Genomic DNA, 20635 nt, shown 5'->3' with positions numbered 1-20635 from the left:
ATCTAGATGCGTGGCGTCGACGAAGCCGGTGGGCTGTTCACAGAACACCTGATCAGCGAGGTGGCCGTGCAAGAAGGCGTTGGAGACGTCCAACTGATGCACAAGCCAAGCTCGGGACACGGCTAGCTGGAGCACGGTGTGGATCGTGCCCGGTTTAACAACTGGGGCAAATGTGTCGGTGAAGTCCACGCCCGCGCACTGCCGAAAGCCCTGAACCACCCAGCAAGCTTTATAGCGCTCGAGAGTGCCATCCGGACGAGTCTTGTGCCAAAAGACCCACTTGCCCGTGATGATGTTGGCGCGGGGCGACCGAGGGACGAGCTGCCAGGTATGATTCTGCTGGAGCGCGTCGAGCTCTTCCCGCATCGCAGCGAGCCAATGAGGATCCCGTAGGGTGGCTCGAGCTGACGATGGGAGAGGGGACGGCTTAGAGACGGAAGCAATGAGAAGGTACTCATCGCTGGTGTACCGCATGCTCGGGCGGAAGGTGCCAGCCCGAGAGCGAGTCATCAGGCGGGTAGCGGGTTTGGGATGGAGACGGGCAACGACGAAGAAGAGCCCGCCTCCTCCGAGGCCGCGGACAAGGCCGCAGGCGAGGCTGCCACGGGCGAGGCCACCGGCGAGGCGGCGGGCAAGGCCGCCGCGTGCGAGGTGGTGGGCGAGGCCGCCGAGGAGGCCGAGGGTGTGGTCGGGGCCGGGGACACCAAGGGCGTGTGGGCGCTGAGGAAGGTGTAGCCCCTAGGGCAGCCAACCGGGGAGAGACTCGACCCGTGGCGCGGGGGCACCCTCAAAGCCAGGAGGTGGCCCAAGAGAAGCACGCGAGCGGCCGTCACCGGGAGCGGGCAAAGCCGCAACATCCGAAGGTACCTACTGAAATGGAAAAACCATCTCATCAAAGTAAACGTGTCGTGAAGTGATCACCCGATGTGAGATAGGATCATAGCAGCGGTAGCCTTTGGTGTTGGGGAGATAGCCGAGAAAGATGCAGGCCACGGACCGAGGTGCGAACTTATGAGGAGCAGTGGAAGCGATGCTAGGGTAGCACAGGAAACCGAAAATGCGGAGCTCAGCATAGGAGGGTGGCGTGCCAAACAGGAGGTGATGAGGTGCAAAATTCCTGCGAGTGCGACAAGGACGAATGTTGATGAGGAGTGATGCGGTGGTCAGGCCAAAAGCGTGGTGGCACGTTGGTGTGAAAGAGGAGGGTGCAGACGCAGACATTAAGTGTGCAAAGCACACGCTCATCGCGACTGTTTTGTTGCAAAGTGTACGAGCAAGTGAGACGAAAGATCATGCTGTGTGTGGCGAGAAGGTTGCGGATCGCAAAGTTATCAAACTCCTTCCTGTTGTCTATTTGCAATGCATGAATGAGACGTCCAAACTGCATGGAGACATAGGAGTAGAAAGCGGTGTGAGTAGCAATAGAGTCTGACTTTCGCCGCAATGGGAAGGTCCACATATAGTGCGAAAAATCATCAAGTATGACAAGATAATAATGATAGCCCGTGTTACTTGCAACAGGAGAGGTCCAAACATCACTATGAATTAACTCAAACGGGTATGATGCGACATGCGAGGAAGTGCTAAAAGGAAGACGAACATGTTTGCCGAGACGACAAGCATGATAAGTGTGATCGTCGATCTTATTACACGTGAATGAAAAACTCCGAAGAATATGACGAAGGGTGGCGGTGTTGGGATGACCAAGACGAGCATGCCAAAGGTCCACTCCGGAGGAAAGCGCCATGGGTGCAACAACGGAGGAGGTGGATGACTGGACCGGGTAGAGCTCATCGGGGCTATCACATCGGTGGAGCACCATCCGGGTACGGGCATCCTTAACAGAAAAGCCAAACATGTCAAATTCAACGGTAACATGATTTTCACGTGTAAGAGAACGAACGGAAACAAGATTTTTAATGATGTCAGGAGAGACAAGTACGTTAGAAAGATATAATGGCATGGAGTTAGAAGGAAAATTAGCATGGCTGACATGAGTAATAGGCGTGGAAGAACCGTCACCCACAGTAATGTGAGCAGCGGTGTGAACGGGGTGAGAGCCAAGAAGGTTACCGGGGTTGGCGGCCATGTGAGCCGTGGCTCCGGTGTCCATATACCAGTCGCCACTGCCAGTGTATTGCTGCGGCGTGGGGGCGGTGTGGAGGGCCGCTAGGAGCGCGGGGTCCCAAGGCACCGACGGGAGAGCCGGGGCTAACAACATCGGCTAAGGTGGTGGCGCCATGAATCCACCTGCCGAAGGCAACCCATAGGCCGTAGAGGGGCCGTAGAGCGGCACGGGCGGGTATGTCTAAGGGGCCGCGTGAAGCACCTGATGAGAGGCCGGGCAGGCGCCGAAGAGGCCCGGAGCGGGGGCACGTGGTACATGCATGGAGTACGCATGCACAACTCCGGTCCAGGGGTTCTGGCCGGCCTGTGAGGGAGCCGGTGGGAGCTGCTGCTGATGTTGGCGCGACGCCTCGTCGGGCGCAGCCGGCTACTGCTGCTGCTGTTTGCGGCTGCCTGGGCCACGACGGCCCCCGCGGCGCTGCTGCTGCTGCTCTGCAGAGGGCTGTAGAGAGGCCGGCTGCGGCTGCGGGTATGGGAACCCGGGCGGCGGCGACGCCTGGAAGGGGCCCGGGGCGGGCCTCGCTGGGGTGGTGGGCGGTGCACCACCGTGGATACCGGCAGTGAGGGCAGTGTGGGTGGCCCGGGTGCGTGACATCCGCATCCTCCTCTCCTCCAACTTCAGGTACGCAACGATCTTGGGGAACATCGGGTTGGTGATGAGGGGGATGTTGGAGGCGGCGTTCCTGAAATCGTCGTTCAGGCCGGCGATGAGGGTGCTGAGGAGGAGCTCGTCAGAGACCGTCTCACCAAGGTCACAAGGCTCGTCAACAAGCTTCTTGAGGCGCATGCAGTAATCGTCAACAGACGAGTCGAGCTGCTGGCAGCCAAAAAACTCGCCGTGCAAGAAAACCTTGCGTTGGAGCGCGTTGTCAGTGAAGAGGCCGTTGAGCTTGGTCCAAACGGCGTGAGCATCATCGTCGGCGGAGACCACCGTGTGGAAGAGGTCCTTCGAGATGGTGGTGTAGAACCAACAAATGAGAGTGGCGTCGATGGACATCCACTCCTCATCGTCCTGCATGAAGCGAGAATCCATGGAGCCATCAATGTGATCCCGGATGTTGTACTCCCGGAACACAAGGGAGAAGTACGTCTTCCATGCATAGTAGGTGGAGGTGAGATGGCCCAGGACGACGGGAACCCGAGCGAGGATGTTGAGATCGCGAATGACGACGGGGTCGGGACCCTCAAACGGGTTGGTGCGGCGGCTGCGGGTGGTGCCGGAGGAGCCGGGGGAGGCCATGAGGAGATGGGGGTGGCGGCATCACGCGGGAGGCAGCATGGCGGAGGGGTGGCGACACAGCCATAGGGCCGCGCGGCAGGTGGGGACGGAAGTGTGGGCGGCGGCGCACACGGGGGGGGGGGGGGGGGGGGCGGTCGCAGCGGCGTGGGAACGCGACGGCGACAGTGGCGGCGGCGATGGGATCGCGGCGGCGGTGGTGCCACAAGGGTTAGAGTTAGGATCTTAGGTATGATACCATGTTGGAAACAATAGTTTGGCAATGCTTCACGATGTATTGATCGGTGCACAACGCACATATATATGGAGTACAAGGTGGGCCACAACCTCAACTATACAATGACTAGGAGGTGGGCCGGGCTATACAATATACATTCACAAACCATATATTCAACAAGAACTAACCCGGACTTACGTTGTTTTCAGCAGAACTACCATGGTGTTGTTTTTTATGCAGAAATCAAAGTTCTCAGAATGGGCTGAAAAATTACGGTGATTTTTTGTGCACCAAAAGAGACCCTCGAAGCTTCGAGGAAGGACCAGAAGCCTCACGAGGAAGCGACAAGCATGGGGGGTGCGCCCTCCCCCCAGGGCACACGGAGCAGGCTTGTCGCTCCCTCGTGGCCCCCCCTGACGTGAAACCAATGCCAAAAAAATTCATCTAAATCTAGAAAACCCCAGAACTTGACCAAGAATTTCCGCTCCACTGCTGCAAGCCTCTGTACCAAAGCGATCTCATCTGTAGCCCTTCTCCGGCACCCTGCCGGAGGGGGAAATCATCACCGGATGCCATCTTCATCATCCCTGCAATCACCATGACAAGGAGGGAGTAGTTCACCCTCGGACAGTGGCGGCGCTGGGGGTATTCCTAGGACTTCCCTGGAATACCCAAGAATTTTGCATCAAAAAAATTACTACATATAATATGTATACGTACGGTAGAATTTGGAAATATGCCACGACAGCTAGGCAAACCAGATTCAGTGTCTGGTTACGCGCGCGAGCAGCAGCTCCAGCCTCCAGGCCTCCCTCCCCCGACTGCTCCAATCGATCCCTTCCCTAACCTAACTGCTAGATCCCTCCCCCGACCCCCGATTTAGTACTGCCCTGATTCACCCTCCCTAGATCCGGCTCCTGCGGCCAGGCCGACCCTCTCTTGCCTCCCTCACCCCTCAGGCCTCGGTGCTCGGTCCCCTCCCCTTCGCGCTCCGACCGGCCCTCTCAGGCTCAGGCTCTCCCTCCCCTGCCGGCCTGCCCTCGCCCATTCGCCCTTCGGTCCGGCTTCAGCAGTGGCATGGTTCCGGCCTCCCCTGCTCCCTGGACCCCGACCCTTACGCTCACCTCCGCTCCCGGTCTATTGAAGGTATTGTTTCCCTCGGTTTTCCCTCTGTTTTATAAAGAAATATGTAGCTTTTTTCAGTGATTGCTTGTAAAGGTCTACTAAATTGCTTGTTTGTCCAATGTTCACTGGTCCATGGCACATTGCCACTGATTTTACTTTGTTTATGTGATTGTGATGTAGATGAGAAAGAAGGATGCTAGCTTATTTGAATTGTGGGACAAATCTTCAAAGGCAAGAAAATTATCTTCTACATCCACACCAACTTCTCTTTCCATTGAGGTTGAGAGCAATCTGCAGCTAGTACTAGTGCAAACACATGATGAAGCTCCGCAACCGGATAGGGAGAGAGGGCCCCCGACCCCAATTGTAGAAGATGATTAATCAGTTGATGAAGATGATGAATCAATGCCCCAATTTGAAGCAGATTTGTCTGTTCTGGAACGTGATCCCAACAAGCGACTTCCCATATCTTCATATGATGTCAATGACCAAGATAGAGTTAGAAGGAGATACATTGACTTGGGAGCTTGTCAACCAAAGTATCATAAGTTTGAAATCAGAGATTTTAGTGGACATCCTCGTCACTTTTCCCCTAGTTGGTTTAAAGATCATAAGTGGCTTGAGTACAACGTGCAAAAAGCGGCTGCTTTTTGCTTTGTTTGCTACTTGTTCAAGTATAAAACAAAAAGTCCTAGAGGATATGCATTTGTGAATGGTGGGTTTAATAATTGGAACATGAAAGCAAGATTGAAGAAGCATATTGGAGCTATTATTAGTGCTCACGCTGAAGCTCAAGAAAAATATGATATGTTCACTACACCTATAACATCAATTAGGGAGTCTATTGCTTCGAACACCTCACAATACAAGGCTTTGTATAAACAATGTTTGACATGGACACTCAAGTGTGTGAGATTTCTGTTGCGCCAAGGCTTGGCATTTAGGGGGCATGATGAAAGTGAATGCTCACTAAATAAAGGAAATTTCCTTGAGCTTCTAAATTGTCTAGCAGGAAATTTTGAAGAGGTTGACAGGGTTATTCTCAAGAATGCTCCATGAAACTGCAAGATGACTCGCCATGATATATAGCAAGAGGTGATAAAATGTTGTGCACAAGAGACTACTAAACTAGTCATTGAAGAACTTGATGGTGGTCATTTTGCAATACTTGCAGATGAGTCTAGTGATGTGTATCAGAATGAACAGTTGGTTGTTTGCTTGCGTTATGTTGGTAAGAAAGGAAGGGCGGTTGTAAGATTTCTTGGTCTTGCTCATGTTGAAGATACCACCTCTTTGACACTAAAAGCTGCAATTTAGAAAATGCTTATGGACTACAATTTGACCTTTGCAATGGTTTGTGGGCAAGGATATGATGGAGCTAGTAATATGAGAGGTAATGCTAATGGCCTAAAAAAACTGATTATGGATGAGTCCCATCTTCTTACTATGTTCATTGTTTTGCCCATCAATTATAGTTAACTCTTCTTGTTGTTGCTAAGGAGAGTGGTGATTGTACTTGGTTCTTTCAGCAGCTCGCAAGATTGGAGATGAGTACCATGGTGTTGGGGAACATAGCAATAATTCAAAATTTTCTATGCAACACCAAGATCAATCTATGTAGATTTTAGCAACAAGAGATGGAGAGGATGAGCATCTTCATACCTTTGAAGATCGCTAAGCGGAAGCGTCACTAGAGCGCGGATGAGGGAGTCGTACTCGCGGCGATTCAAATTGCGGAAGATCTGATCTAACACCGTACAGACGGCGCCTCCGCATTCAACACACGTACAGCCCAGGGACGTCTCCTCCTTCTTGATCCAACAAGGGGATAGGAGAAGTTGAGGGAGAGCTCCAGCAGCACGACGGCGTGGTGGAGGAGCTTGCAGTTCTCTGACAGGGCTTCGCCAAGCACTACGGAGGAGGAGGTGGAGTTGGAGAGGGGGAGGGTTGCGCCAGGGGAAGGGTATGGCAGCCCTCCCACCCCCACTATTTATAGGGGGGAGGGGATAGGGGGCCGGCCACCTTAGATCTCATCTAAGGGGGAGGGGGCGGAGGCTAAGGGGGGAGCTTGCCCCCCCAAGTTGGTGGGAGGCGCCCCCACCCCCTAGGGTTTTCAACCCTAGGTGCCTTGGGCCCTTGGGGGGGTGCACCAGCCCACTAGGTGGTTGGTTCCCACCCCTTTTCAGCCCATTGAGTCCCCCGTGGCAGGTGGACCCACCCGGTGGACCCTCGGACACCTTTCGGCGGTCCCGGTACAATACCGGTAACCTCAGAAATTATTTCGGTGACCATTCCGGAACTCCTCGTGACGTCTGTGATCTCATCCGAGACTCCGAACAACATTCGGTTACCACATACTAATTCCCATAACAACTCTAGTGTCGTCGAACCTTAAGTGTGTAGACCCTACGGGTTCGGGAATCATGCAGACATGACCGAGACAGCTTTCCGGCCAATAACCAACAGCGGGATCTAGATACCCATGTTGGCTCCCACATGTTCCATGATGATCTCATCGGATGAACCACGATATCAGGGATTCAATCAATCACGTATACAATTCCCTTTGTCAATCGGTACGTTACTTGCCCGAGATTCGATCGTCGGTATCCCAATACCTTGTTCAATCTCGTTATCGGCAAGTCACTTTACTCGTTCCGTAATGCATGATCCTGTGACTAACTGCTTAGTCACATTGAGCTCATTATGACGATGCATTACCGAGTGGGCCCAGAGATACCTCTCCGTCATACGAAGTGACGAATCCCAGTCTCGATTCGTGCCAACCCAACAGACACTTTCGGATACCTATAGTGTACCTTTATAGCCACCCAGTTACGTTGTGACGTTTGGTACACCCAAAGCATTCCTACGGTATCCGGGAGTTGCACAATCTCATGGTCTAAGGAAATGATACTTTACATTAGAAAAGCTTTTAGCAAACGACCTACATGATCTTGTGCTATGCTTAGGATTGAGTCTTGTCCATCACATCATTTTCCTAATGATGTGACCCCGTTATCAATGACATTCAATGTCCATAGTCAGGAAACCATGACCATCTATTGATCAACGAGCTAGTCAACTAGAGGTGTTGGGGATCATTGCAAAAATTAAAAAAATTCTATGCATCACCAAGATCAATCTATGGAGAGACTAGCAACAAGAGAGAGGGGAGTGCATCTTCATACCCTTGAACATCGTGACACGGAAGCGTTACAAGAACACGGATGAAGGAGTCGTACACGTAGTGATTTAGATTGCGGTTGATTCCGATCTAAGTGCCTAACAACAGCGCCTCCGCGTTCAACACACGTGCAGCCCGGTGACGTCTCCCGCACCTTGATCCAGCAAGGAGGAGGGAAAGGTTGGGGAAGACAACTCCAGCAGCAGCACGACGGCGTGGTGGTGGTGGAGCAGCGGTTCTCCGCCAGGGATTCGCCAAGCTCAAACGGAGGAGGAGGGGTGTTGGAGAGGGGGAGGGCTGCGCCTTGGATGAGGTGCGGCTGCCCTCCCTCCTCCCCTCTATTTATAGGGCAAAGGGGGAAGGGGGCCGGCCCCTCTAGATGAGATCTAGAGGGGGGCGACGACCAAGGGGAGGGGGCTTGCCCCCCAAGCCAAGGGGGGCGCCCCCCTTAGGGTTCCCCCCAACCCTAGGCGCATGGGCCCTAGGGGGGGGCGCCCAGCCCACTTAGGGGCTGGTTCCCTTCCACATACAACCCATAGAGCCCCTCCGGGGCAGGTGGACCCTCCCGGTGGACCCCCGGAACCCCTTCGGTGGACCCGGTACAATACCGACAAACCCCCGAATACTTCCAGCGACCGTATGATGACTTCCCATATATAAATCTTCACCTCCGAACCATTCCGGAATTCCTCGTGACGTCTGAGATCTCATCTGGGACTCCGAACAACATTCAGTAACCACATACAAACTCTCCCTATAACCCTAGCGTCATCGAACCTTAAGTGTGTAGACCCTACGGGTTCGGGAGGCATGTAGACATGACCGAGAAAGCTCTCCGGCCAATAACCAACAGCGAGATCTAGATACCCATGTTGATTCCCACATGTTGTACGATGATCGCATCGGATGAACCACGATGTCGAGGATTCAAGTAATCCCGTATACAATTCCCTTTGTCAATCGGTACGTTACTTGCCTGAGATTCGATCGTCAGTATCCCAATACCTCGTTCAATCTCGTTATCGTCAAGTCACTTTACTCGTTCCGTAATGCATGATCCAGTGACTAACTACTTAGTCACATTAAGCTCATTATGATGATGAATTACCGAGTGGGCCCAGAGACACCTCTCCGTCATATGGAGTGACAAATCCTAGTCTCGCTTCGTGTCAACGCAACAAACACTTTCGGAGATACCTGTAGTGCACCTTTATAGCCGCCCAGCTACATTGTGACATTTGGTACACCCAAAGCATTCCTACGGTATTCGGGAGTTACACAATCTCATGGTCTAAGGAAATGATACTTGACATTAGAAAAGCTTTAGCAAACGAACTACACGATCTTGTGCTATGCTTAGGATTGGGTCTTGTCCATCACATCATTCTCCTAATGATGTGACCCCGTTATCAATGACATCCAATGCCCATGGTCAGGAAACCATAACCGTCTGTTGATCAACGAGCTAGTCAACTAGAGGTTCACTAGGGACATGTTGTGGTCTATGTATTCACACATGTATTACGGTTTTCGGTCAATACAATTATAGCATGAACAATAGACAATTATCATGAATAAGGAAACGTAATAATAACCATTTATTATTGCCTCTAGGGCATACTTCCAACAGTCTCCCACTTGCACTAGAGTCAATAATCTAGTTACATTGTGATGAATCGAACACCCATAGAATTCTGGTGTTGATCATGTTTTGCTTGTGCAAGAGGTTTAGTCAAGGGATCTGTGACATTCAGATCCGTATGCACTTTACGCATATCTATGTCTCCATCTTGATCATTTTCACGAATGGAGTTGAAGCGACGTTTGATATGCCTGGTCTTCCTATGAAACCTGGGCTCCTTGGCAAGGGCAATAGCTCCAGTGTTGTCACAGAAGAGAGTCATCGGGCCCGACGCATTGGGAATAACTCCTAGGTCGGTAATGAACTCCTTCATCCAGATTGCTTCATGTGCTGCCTCCGAGGCTGCCATGTACTCCACTTCACATGTAGATCCCGCCACGATGCTTTGCTTGCAACTGCACCAGCTGACTGCCCCACCATTCAAAATATACACGTATACGGTTTGTGACTTTGAGTCATCCAGATTTGTGTCGAAGCTAGCATTGACGTAACCCTTTACGACAAGCTCTTTGTCACCTCCATAAACAAGAAACATATCCTTAGTCCTTTTCAGGTACTTCAGGATATTCTTGACCGATATCTAGTGTTCCATGCCGGGATTACTTTGGTATCGCCCTACCAAACTTACGGCAAGGTTTACATCAGGTCTGGTACACAACATGGCATACATAATAGACCCTATGGCTGAGGCATAGGGGATGACACTCATATTTTCTCTATCTTCTGCCGTGGTCGGGTTTTGAGCCGTGCTCAATCTCACACCTTGCAAAACAGGCAAGAACCCCTTCTTCTACTGATCCATATTGAACTTCTTCAATATCTTATCAAGGTATGTGCTTTCTGAAAGACCTATGAGGCGTCTCGATCTATCTCTATAGATCTTGATGCTTAATATGTAAGCAGTTTCTCCAAGGTCCTTCATTGAAAAACACTTATTCAAGTAGGCCTTTATGCTTTCCAAAAGTTCTATATCATTTCCCGTCAATAGTATGTCATCCACATATAATATGAGAAATGTTACAGAGCTCCCACTCACTTTCTTATAAACGCAGGCTTCTCCATAAGTCTGCATAAACCCAAACGCTTTGATCATTTCATCAAAGCAAATGTTCCAACTCCGAGATGCTTGCACCAGCCCATAGATGGAGCGCTGGAGCTTACATACCTTGTTAGCATTCTTAGGATCGACAAAACCTTCCGGTTGCATCATATACAATTCTTCCTTAAGGAAGCCGTTAAGGAATGTTGTTTTGACGTCCATTTGCCATATCTCATAATCATAGAATGCGGCAATTGATAACATGATTCAGACGGACTTCAGCTTCGCTACGGGTGAAAAGGTCTCATCATAGTTAACCCCTTGAACTTGTCGATAACCCTTAGCGACAAGCCGAGCTTTATAGATGGTAACATTACCATCCGCGTCCGTCTTCTTCTTAAAGATCCATTTATTTTCTATCGCTCGCCGATCATCGGGCAAGTCTGTCAAAGCCCATACTTTGTTTTCATACATGGATCCTATCTCAGATTGCATGGCTTCAAGCCATTTGTTGGAATCTGGGCCCGCCATAGCTTCTTCATAGTTCGAAGGCTCACTATTGTCTAACAACATGATTTCCAGGACAGGGTTGCCATACCATTTTGGTGTGGAACGTGTCTTTGTGGACCAAGGAAGTTCAGTAGCAACTTGATCTGAAGTACCTGGATCATCATCATTAACTTCCTCTCTAGTTGGTGCAGGCACCACAGAAACACCTTCCTCAGCTGCGCTACTTTTCGGTTCAAAAGGCAGTACTTCATCAAGTTCTATTTTCCTCCCGCTCACTTCTTTCGAGAGAAACTCTTTCTCCAGAAAGGACCCGTTCTTGGCAACGAAGATCTTGCCTTCGGATCTGAGGTAGAAGGTATACTCAATGGTTTTCTTAGGGTATTCTATGAAGACGCATTTTTCCGACTTGGGTTCGAGCTTTTCAGGTTGAAGTTTCTTGACATAAGCATCGCATCCCCAAACTTTTAGAAACGACAGCTTAGGTTTCTTCCCAAACCATAATTCATATAGTGTCGTCTCAACGGATTTAGACGGTGCCCTATTTAAAGTGAATGTGGCTATCTCTAAAGCATATCCCCAGAATGTTAGCGGCAAATCGGTAAGAGACATCATAGATTGCACCATATCCAATAGAATGCGATTATGACGTTCAGACACACCATTATGCTGAGGTATTCGAGGCGGCGTGAGTTGTGAAACAATTCCACATTTCCTTAAGTGCGTACCAAATTCGTGACTCAAATATTCTCCCCCACAATCTGATTGTAAGAACTTTATTTTTCTGTCACGTTGATTCTCTACCTCACTCTGAAATTCCTTAAACTTTTCAAAGGTCTCAGACTTGTGTTTTATCAAGTAGACATACCCATATCTACTTAAGTCATTAGTGAGGATGAGAACATAACGATAGCCACCGCGAGCATCAACGCTCATTGGACCGCACACATCAGTATGTATGATTTCCAATAAGTTGGTTGCTCACTCCATTATTCCGGAGATTGGAGTCTTGGTCATGTTGCCCATGAGGCATGGTTCGCACGTGTCAAATGATTCATAATCAAGAGACTCCAAAAGTCCATCTGCATGGAGCTTCTTCATGCGTTTGACACCAATGTGACCAAGGCGGCAGTGCCACAAGTATGTGGGACTATCATTATCAACCTTATATCTTTTGGTATTCACACTATGAATATGTGTAACATCACGTTCGAGATTCATTAAGAATAAACCATTGACCAGCGGGGTATGACCATAAAACATATCTCTCATATAAATATAACAACCATTATTCTCGGATTTAAAAGAGTAGCCATCTCGCATCAAACGAGATCTAGATACAATGTTCATGCTCAATGCTGGCACTAAATAACAATTGTTGAGGTTTAAAACTAATCTGTAGGTAAATGTAGAGGCAGCGTGCCGACCACTACACCACGACACCGCAACGGCGACATGCATCTGTCGGCATAGCTGTACATTAGCGACACATTATCTGTCCGAAGGAACGCCGACACATCAATTGTCCACGTTGTTTAGTTGAGAGACACTCTATCCGTCGGTACTTCACAAACATTTCCCAATACAAAATGTGTCGGTAGATGTACCTTTTGAGGGTAGATTATGTGTCGGCGATGCTCTTCAACGGAAAAAGTGTCGCGTTTCTCACATCCAGTCCACCAGTTTCCATGCGTGGGCCGCGACCCAAGTATTGAGAGGCTACAACCGAGCGTGCGAGAGGCCCAGATCCCAGCCGCGCTCCTCTGAAGTCTGAACACAAGCGCGCTATCTCACCCTGGCCACACAAACCTAAACCTAAACCTAAATCGCCCACCAGCCGCCGCCACCCTTCATCTCCGTCGATTCGGTCATGCCGCTGCACGTCCCACCGTCGCCCGCGCCACACGAAGCTCCCATCCAGCCCGCGGTGCAGCCCCACCACCAGCAGCCTGAGGTGACGCCCCGTCGTCAGCTCATCCAGCGACCGACGCCGCCGTGTGCCGATTCGGTCGCGCCGCTGCGCCTCCACCGCCGGCGGCGCCACGCCGCCACCCGAAGCTCTTGCCCAGCCCGTGGTGCATCCCGACGTGTCGCCCTGGCGACGGCCGACGTGCTTACCAATTTGAGCGGTTGCTTCTCCGACTGCCGTTAGTGCCCCCCAAAGCTTCCTTCCACCCCGTGGTGCTTCCATCCACAGCCAAGGAGCCGCACAACCCCCTGCATCCCGAGGTGCCACCCAGCCGTCCCTCTTCCACCTCCAGTGATGGCTCCCCTATCCCCCCTTGTCATGCCCTCCTTTGCATCTAACTGTTGCATCCTGTAGGTAAGCTTAATCATGTGTTATTCTTTTATGTGATTCCTCATGATTGTGTGATATTGCCCATGAGATCTTCCTGGCTTAGCGTTGAACTGAATAATATCATCTCTGCAGCGTCTTCAATTGAATCTATGTACATAGGGAAAACTCCACAAGAGGCTTCTGAAGTTTGGTCAACGCCTACATGAGGTCAGAATAGTATTCATTAAGCAACATTGGATATTAATTTTTCATATCATGTTTTCATTGCACAGTCTCTATATTGATAGGAACAGACTGAACTTATTGATTGACCTTGCCCTATTTGTGCAAATGATCATCTTAATTATTCTGTCATTACCCTTAGTTTTGAATGAAACATATTGTTTATCATTACCTTGTAGTTCTAAAAAATTTACACTTGAACCTTCGCTCATGTTGCAAATTTAAAATAATTACAGTACAAACATCTGAAACTGAAATGATACATTTTTGTGTTGTAGCCAAATATATTTTCCTACAACAGTTTGGCTTATCTTTGTTGTGTGCTTATTTTGAACTTCCATGACAGGACCAACCTATAGCTCGTATGTGCCGCTGGATAAGGCCATGTCTTTCGTGGGTGGTGCTTGGCTGATTTGTACATGGATACTATTAAAGAATGGTACAAACATATATGGTAGGCGATTGTGATCAACCTCTCTAATTTTCTATGAAGGCAACCCGTTATACTTATTTAATTCGCCTAGTCACCATGTGGCAACGATTTATGCTCTTCTCTGGCAAGATGTCCATGGTGTGTCTTATTTGAATTATATTCCATGACATTCATCCTCATCCACTCCTCCATGTGCGTCGCCGTCTCCATGCTCCACTCCTCCAACCGGATCCAGTAGGGTCACCGGATCTATTGCTATTGTGTCTATGGGGAGCTCCTTTCCTCCGAGCGCGAGGCTGCTGAGGGAGGGGCTAATGTTACCTTCTTTTTTGTCCTGCTGCATGTCCATCAACCCGCCCACAGAATCATGATCCGTAAAAGCTCCAAACTCTGCCAATTAATTTGCACAACAAAGTAATTAATGATACACCAATTAAATGTTTTTTTTGTACTACTTGTATTGATGCTACTTCTGTTTCGGAATTTTAGTCACGCGCTTCTATCTATCTATATATCAACTAATGCGTTCAACTCTCGTGCCGCAGGATTATGAAAGGTTGATCCAAGCCAGCTTCAGAATGAGCTCAAGGCATACAGGAAGACCGAGGAGGGGATGAACACACTTTTGAACCACTACCTCCATTTCTGTGGAGTTTCTCTCAAGGTCAGCTTAACCAATTCCATTCTGAAAATCATGCCGCATATATTCACTTCTCGTCGATTCACAAAAAGAAACAAAAAATGAACTTACATATGCAAGCTGAAATGCTGGTGATCGTGAAGAACAGTCCTGTGAATGGCATCATCAAGCTCATCGAACAGCATCACATCACAAACCATGTCACGGGAACATCTTCCTTCTCACCGTGTGTCCAGACCAAATACAGCTTCGTAACAAGGTTTCATCGATAAACATGCACATAAAAATTGTTCGTGGACTTCTATATATATATTTAGGTAGGAGGTCCTATTCTTTAAGGATCTATTTTATCCGCTTGTTCATTGTAAATATTGATTTGTGCACCAAACTTGAGTCATGCCTTGTTCCAACTGAGGCATCCCTGCACTATGCATATACGTGATTTTGTTTTACTGCTAGCAATGTGTCCCATTTATTTTATACTTCTTAGATGTTCGCCTTAAACTGGTGCACATAATTTTCAGCAGGGCAACTTCTTAGCTCAACTGATGGGTGGATGTCCTTTCTTACAGTCGTGCATGCTCTAACCATTTGTTCTTTCTTGTCGTGATGGAAGATGTAACACCATTTACTTGCTAGGTATCTTTCTTACATTTTCTAAATAGATTCATCCGAGTTTAGATTCTGAATCAGATTTGCTTACCAATGGATATCAATAATTATGCTAGGTCCGTGAATAGTTTAGTGGCTTGTAGATGAAGTGAGCGCATGTAGTAATTAAATGGACTATAGATGAACCCAGAGCACATAGTAAATGGCAGGCATGATTTATTATAAATTGTGTAAAGATCATCCTAGCAATTACTCACACTAGACAATGCCTAACTAGAGTGCATCTGTTAAACCAAGATGCATGTGCAAGCATATGGTCTTCGAAATGCCTTTTTTCACCAAGTGCACTTCCTGCTACCACGTTTATGACTGCTGGTACATGTACAAGTGCATATCTGATTATTTGTTGGTTGAGGAACTTCAAATACAAATCTGTAAAGTTACAATAAGAACCTTATTCGTTATGCCTTTTAACAGATCTAAGTCAATGAGCCCATAAATTTTCTATTAAGGCATGTGATATGCTAGTTGCTAGCCTGACTTTTGTTGATGCTTTATTAAGGATATCTTCTGTAACAAACTATTTGTAGTACATCTTCAGTTTTTAGATCTTTGGGATCAAGGGCAACTTACAAATTTGAACAAATTCTCCTTTATAAGATTGCTCAAACATTTAAGTTCTTTTGCAGTGACAATGGCACGTCCACAAGTTGATACAAGATGTTCTGATGATCGGTTTTGTTCATAGCATGTTTGACACATTTCGTGGATATGGAAGTTGAGGTCAGCTCGGTGATCGAAGGTATTTGGTCTCTTCCTTATTATCTTGTAGTAGTCAAGTGATCGAACAATTGGGTCTCTTAGGAGCTTAGCCGTCATATTTTGTAATAGACAACGTCTTGTATGTTGACTTACTTATTTCCTTATTGGTTGTAGCTGACTTGAGTGTAGCAAATAATGAATCTTGTATATATGCTTGAATGAATGTATTAATCAATGGTATCTTGTGATGAATCGAAGAGTGTGTTTTGTTTGTATATGTACTGCACACTGAACATAAATTGAATATTATGAATGTAATTTCATGTTAAAATATGATGCATTTGCATTTGTGCTGAAACGTAGAACGCTGGCAGCAAATGTGTCGGCAAAACTATTGAGCGTCGCACTATTTGTTGGCATAGCACGCTGACAGATGAACTGTCGGCATATTAAGGGGTGTCATAGTATCTGTCGGCATAGCACACTGTCAGATGATGTGTCGGCATAGCACACTGTCACATGATCTGTCGGCATACAAATGTCTGTCGGTGTAGACCTCACCAAGCCTGTCATAGTATGTGTCGGCAAAGATTTATCTGTCGGGAAAGACCTATCCCGGCAGGACTATAGGCGACAGCTCCTTTCTGTCGGCAAAAGTCTTTGCCGACACTAAATATGTCAGCTTAGGTGACCTGTGCCGACACATTGTTTGACGCTGTTTTGAGTGTCGTGGTGTAGTGGACGGCGATCACATCGACCTTGCAACCATTCCCGACGCGCATCGTCACCTCGTCCTTTGCCAGTCTCCGCTTATTCCGCAGCTCCTGTTTTGAGTTACAAATATGAGCAACCGCACCGGTATCAAATACCCAGGAGCTACTACGAGTACTGGTAAGGTACACATCAATAACATGTTGTCACGCCCAAGATGCGACCCTATCCTAAAGGAACTCGAAGGTCCCACCAAGGATAGAAGCGCATTTTGAAGATGCTTTTGCAAGGTGGATATCATTACATCAACATTACATAATAGATAGGGATACATACAAAAGGCATACAATGCCACACGAATACAACATCATCTTACATAAGAGCACCATCCGACTACGGATGAAACACAAATAGAAACTCAAACGACATCCACCCTACTAGCCCAGGCTGCCGACCTGGAACCTATCCCCTGATCGGAGAAGAAGCAGAATAAGAACTCCAAAACAAGCAAACATCGCTCTCGCGTCATGATCATCGCATAACCTGTACCTGCATCTGTTGTTGTAGTAATCTGTGAGCTACGAGGACTCAACAATCCTATTACCATGGGTATCAAGACTAGCAAAACTTAATGGGAAAGGAAGGGGTAAAGTGGTGAGGTTGCAGCAGCGACTAAGCATATATGGTGGCTAACATACGTAAATAAGAGCGAGAAGAGAAGCAAAGGAATAGTCGTGAAGCTAGCAATGATCAAGAAGTGATTCTGAACTCCTACTTACGTCAAACATAACCCAAAACCATGTTCACTTCCCGGACTCCGTCGAAAAGAGACCATCACGGCTACACACGCGGTTGATGCGTTTTAATTCGGATCTGGTGTCAAGTTATCTACAACCGGACATTAACAAATTCCCATCTGCCACATAACCACGGGCACGACTTTCGAAAGTTTATACCCTGCAGGGGTGTCCCAACTTTGCCCATGATAAGCTCTCGCGATCAACGAAGGATATTCCTTCTCCCAGGAAGACCCGATCAGTCTTGGAATCCCGGTTACAAGACATTTGGACAATGGTAAAACAAGACCAGCAAGATCGCCCGTTGTGCCGACAAATCCCGATAGGAGCTGCACATATCTCGTTCTCAAGGCACACCGAATGAGCCATACGTCAGGTTGGCATAGACCCTGGTTGCCCTGGGGGCGCCGGACATCGCTCGGTTTGGACTAGCACTTGGAGAAGCACTGGCACGGGGGGAGGGGGGGGGGGCTAAATAAAGATGACCCTCGGGATGCGCGACTCCCAAGGAAAAAAAAGGCTAGGCGAGGAAAATGGTAAAACCAAGGTTGGGCCTTGCTGGAGGAGTTTTATTCAAGGCGAACTGTCAAGGGGGTCCCATAAATCACCCAACCGCGTAAGGGACGCAAAATCCGGGAACATAATACCGATATGATGGAAACTAGGGCGGCAAGAGTGCAACAAAACACCAGGCATAAGGCCGAGCCTTCCACCCTTTACCAAGTATATAGATGCATTAATAATATAAGAGATATTGTGATATCCCAACATAATCCTGTCCACCATGGAGCAATCTTCAACTTCACCTGCAACTAGCAACGCAATAAGAGGGCTGAGCAAAGCAGTAACATAGCCAAACAATGGTTTGCATAGGAAAGGTGTCAAAGGTTAGAGGTTCATGGCAATATGGGATGGCTTGATAAACAGGTGATAGGTAGCACAACATAGCAATAGAATGAAGCAACTAGCATAGAAATGATAGTAGTGAGATCCAGGGTAGCGGTCATCTTGCTGCAAATCCCACTAGGAAGAAGAACGAGTCCATGAAGAAGATGAAGCCACGAAGACGAACCAAGTGTAGACGAACAAATCCTCACGATCGCAACGAAACATGAACTATCGAGAAGAAGCACACAACATAGTAAACACACCACACATGAACAAGGCATGATGCTCAACCAAGCATGATGCTTGAAAAAGCTACATGGAGCTACTCATGGCAAGAGATGATGCAAACAAGAGCAACACATCAAGGCAAGTTTAAATAAGACCGGAACAACATATAACAATTCCGGTAAGTCCTCACATGCAAATTTCGAAATTGGTCCAGATCTAAAATAACCATTATGTTCAAGTTGTTAAACAACAAGTTAAGATGCACCAATATGAGCTACACGAGATTCTAGTCAAGTTACATATAAAGTTCATTATATTAGGAGCTACTGCCTAGAAGATATGAGCAAAATAAGTTAAACATGACATTGATGTAAAATGCATACAAACACCAAGCAAACACCTCAAAACAATGATGCAACATGATAATATGAAGCTACATGCAATTCTAAGCAAGTTTCTTATAGAGCATACTCAAAGCGGAGCAACGGTTCAACACATACACTCTATACAAGGTTAAAGAGCATGCTATCCAAAACAGCAACTAGGCATATTGCAAGCATCAAAACAACATGCTACATCACCCCAACATGATAACAAAAGGCATGGACATGATGTACAGGTAAATCATGATAAAACATGAACACTGAGCTATCTCCAGAAATCACTAGAACATGCTCCAAAACACATGGCAAGATTGCATATAGTAACAGTTTACAGGCTTAGCAGAAATAGCATCAGGTTGCAATGTTTAGAGCTATCAAACAACATGCTACAGGAACTTATCATAGAAACTTAAGGCATGGAATGATACTACTAAATGCATAGAACAAAAGTCCTTTACTGACCATGAGCCAAAAAGGATCAGAAGATATGATGGCACCCATGTAAACATGGCAAATGATATGACAGATTCAAACATGGCAGGAACAACAATAAGTAGGCATGTTGGTGAGCTTGTACCACTCACCACAGAGCAATACATGGCATGAAAGGGTGACCAACAGTGAGATGACATATTTATTGAGCTAAGCATGGCAATAGAAAGTTCATAGGGTGCATGGATCACTAGCAAAGCTCATGGCAAAACTGAACTTAATGTTAACAGGCTGACAACAACATTATTTAGCAAGTTTTGAGCAAGGTTACAACAAGCTACAACAGGCTATAAATGCAATCAGGGGCATGAATGGATAGAGCATGACATGTATAATAAAAGTGAACATCTCCAGATTATGCATAGAATGACTTGTAGAAGCAGGTTTACATAGCATCACGAAATAACAGATTCAACCTAGCAAAACAGTAACATCAAGTACCCTACTTCACGAGCTCGATGCACTCAGTTCAAGACTCACAAAAATACAAGACAAGCACCCCTGTAAAGATGACATGATGTAGTTCAAAACACATGTAGAGCTCATGCTCGTAGGATGCACACATCAAATGCAACAAAAATGACAAATCACCAAGTTCTGTTAACAGACAGCAGTTAACATCATATAGCACTCTTGCAACGATGATTAAGGCATCAAGATGACCTCAGACAAGCATGGCACAATGGAACAAATGAAGAGCATCTCACAATGAACACTTTGATATATTACACGCACAAAACGGAGCTATATGCAAGAAGATATGATGCTATAAACATGGCATGAAAATGCTGCAGATCCGGGGACTTGGAGAAAATCTCACCCCGGGGAAAAGTCAACGGGACGGCGAGATCCAGGACGGGGCGCGGGCGCACGTTTGGATGGGGAACCCAATGGATTTGGTCCACCTGACCAGATCCGGACGGGGACGGGTCCGGGTCCGTCGACGGCGGCTCGCCGGAGGCCGGCGACGACGGACGGGAGGCGAGGCGGCGGAGGTTGACGGAGAGGCAGGCGGCGGCGGCGCGGGGCCGGTGGCGTTCGGGACCGGCGGCGGTGAGGGAAGCGGCCGGCGGCGGGGATCCGAAGC

At 47.9% G+C, this 20635-nt stretch overlaps 1 long non-coding RNA gene across 1 annotated transcript; it reads left to right on the top strand.

The window, feature by feature from the left end:
• The first annotated feature begins 12813 nt into the window (after window positions 1-12813).
• Window positions 12814-16301, top strand: LOC123044211 (uncharacterized). The gene is made up of 5 exons (XR_006419898.1): window positions 12814-13404; window positions 13513-13587; window positions 13949-14056; window positions 14581-15314; window positions 15977-16301. It is a non-coding gene; the product is annotated as an uncharacterized lncRNA (long non-coding RNA).
• Window positions 16302-20635: the final 4334 nt, after the last annotated feature.

The sequence above is a fragment of the Triticum aestivum genome, chromosome 2B (genome assembly GCF_018294505.1).
Source record: "Triticum aestivum cultivar Chinese Spring chromosome 2B, IWGSC CS RefSeq v2.1, whole genome shotgun sequence".
Taxonomy (NCBI): Eukaryota; Viridiplantae; Streptophyta; class Magnoliopsida; order Poales; family Poaceae; genus Triticum; species Triticum aestivum.
Note: the sequence above shows the minus strand (reverse complement) of the source record. Positions and strands in the feature narration are given on the sequence as shown.